Source organism: Chrysochloris asiatica, unplaced genomic scaffold (genome assembly GCF_000296735.1).
Source record: "Chrysochloris asiatica unplaced genomic scaffold, ChrAsi1.0 scaffold00004, whole genome shotgun sequence".
NCBI classification, from domain to species: domain Eukaryota; kingdom Metazoa; phylum Chordata; class Mammalia; order Afrosoricida; family Chrysochloridae; genus Chrysochloris; species Chrysochloris asiatica.
The window spans coordinates 31,231,120-31,233,800 of record NW_006408522.1 but is presented as its reverse complement, the minus strand read 5'-3'; the positions used below and the strand labels follow the sequence as shown (position 1 = coordinate 31,233,800).

General features: G+C 37.1%; 1 protein-coding gene across 2 annotated transcripts in view; it reads left to right on the top strand.

Moving 5' to 3' along the window:
* CASC4 (cancer susceptibility candidate 4) overlaps positions 1-2,681 on the top strand; it is a 132,907-nt gene that overhangs the window by 88,321 nt on the left and 41,905 nt on the right. The gene's annotated exons all lie outside the window — the stretch shown is intronic.

The following is a 2,681-nucleotide window of genomic DNA, read 5'->3' as shown; positions in this document are numbered from 1 at the left end:
CATTAACCCACAGTGCCACATTTATTATTAAGGCCACTTATGATGGCCTTAATGTCATCCCACAGTTCTTTTGATATTCAGTCCTTCGTGTTTAATGTGTCAAATCTGTTCTTAAGATGGTCTCTTAATTCAGGTGGGATATATTCCAGGTCATATTTTGGCTCTCATGGACTTGTTTTAATTTTCTTCACTTTCAGCCTGCACTTGAATATGAAGTGACCTTGTGATTCAAATTGACTTTAAGGTCCAGTGCTTACACCAGGCTTGCATATCTGAAAATAGTTAATAAAAAATAGAAAGCTCTGTTAAACTTTTATAAAATGTGAACCATAGTGTTAAGTCTACCACTCATCTGTCAGTTTGTTGTACTGTGTGGCTTGCATGTTGCTGTGATTCTGGCAAGCTATGCCACAGGTATTTTAAATACCAACAGATAGGCTTCAGCTGAGCTTCCAAACGAAGACAGTCTAGGAAGAAGGAGAGACGGACTACTTCCGAATACTTAGTCACTGAAAGCCTTTTGATTGGCAGTGGAACACTGTCAGTACCAGAATATTGAAATACGATGAAGCGCACCAAAATATTGTCAGATTTAGTTCCAGAAGATGAGCCCCTAAGCTTGGAAGGCATTCAAAATACGACTGGGGAAGAGCTGCCTACTCAAAGTAGAGTGGCCTGTGATGACGCAAACGGAGTAAAGCCTTCAGGACCTTCATTTACTGATGGGGCACAACTCAAAATGAAGAGAAACAGCTATAAACATCCTTTAACAATCAGAACATGGAAGGTATGAAGTGTAAATCTAGGAAAACTGGAATTGTTAAAAATAAAATGGAATGCATAAGCATCGATATCATATGCATTAGTGAGCTGAAATGGACTGGTATTGACTGTTTTTGAATCTGAAAATCACATAGTTTCTTATGCCAGGATTCACAAATTGAAGAGAAATGGCATTGCATTCATCATCAAAAAGAACATATCAAGATCTATCTTGAAGTACAGTACTGTCTGTGATAGGATAATATCCATATGCCTACAAAGAAGATCAGTTAATAACACTATTATTCAAACACACACACCAACCACCAAAGCCAGTGATGATGAAATTGAAGAATTCTACCAGCTTCTTCAGTCTGAAATTGATCAAACATGTAGTCAAGATGTATTGATAATTACTGGCAATTGGAATGCAATGATAGAAACAAAGAGGAAGGATCAGTCGATGGAAAATATGGCCTTGGTGATAGAAATGATGCTAGAGATCACATGATAGAATTTTTGCAAAACCAGTTACTTCTTCATAGCAAATACTTTTTAGGACAATGTAAAAGACTACTGTATACATTGTACCTCACCAAATGGAATACACAGAAATCAAACTGACTACATCAGTGGAAAGAGAAGGTAGAAAAGCTACATATCATTAGACAAAACTAGGCCCGGAACAGACTATGGAACAGACTATCCATTATTCATATGCAAGTTCAGGTTGAAGCTGAAGAAAATTAAAAGAAGTCCACAAGAGCTTGACCTTGAACATATCCCACTATGACCTTGAACAATCCCACCTGAATTTAGAGATAAGTAAAGAACGGAGTTGATGCATTAGACACTAAAGACTGCAGACATCAAGAATATCATCCAGGAAGAAAGCAACAGGTCATTAAGATGACAAGAAAAAAGGAAAGACAAACATGGATGTCAGAAGAGACTTTGAAACTTGCTCTCCAGCATAGAGATGTTAAAGCGAATGGAAGAAATGAGGAGGTAAAAGAGCTGAATAGAAAATTTCCAAGGTCAGCTTCAGAAGACTAAGTCAAATATTATAATGAAATGTGCAAACCTGGAGTTAAAAACCCCAAAGGGAAAAACTCGCTCAGCATTTTTCAGGCTGAGGGAACTGAAGAAAAAATTCAAATCTTGACTTGCAGTACTGAAGGATTCTATGAGCAAATTATTGAATGATGCAGAAAGAATCAAAAGAAGATGAAAGGCATACACAGAGTAACTGTACCAAAAAGAAATGGTTGGTATTCAACCATTTCAAGAAGTAGCATATTATCAAGAGCTGATGATAATGAAGGAAGACATCCAAGGTGCATTGAAGTCATTGGCAAAGAACAAGGCACTGGGAATTGATGGAACACAAATTGAAATCTTTCAATAAACTGATGCAGAACTGGAAGCACTCACTCATCTGTGCCAAAAAATTTTAAAGACCTAGCCAACAGACTGGAAAAGTTCCATATTTGTGCCCATTCCAAAGAGAATTCACTCAACGGAATGTGAAAATCTTTGGACAATATCATTAATAACACATGCAAGTAAAATTTTGCTAAAGATAATGCAGAAATGACTGTAACCATACATTAACAGAGAATGTTCAAAGGTTCAAGCCAGATTCAGAAGAGGACATGGAAGGAGGGGTATCATTACTGATATCATATGGATCTTGGCTGAAAACAGAGAATACCAGAATGATGTTTCTTGTACTTTATTGACTACGCATAAGCTTTTGATTGTGTAGATCATGATAAGCTATAGATAAACATTACAGAGAATGAGTATTCCAGAACGCTTAATTGTGCTCCTGAGGGACCTGTACATATACCAACAGGCAATTGTTTGAGCAGAACAAGGGAACCCTGAATGTTTTAAAATCAGGAAAGGTGTGTGCC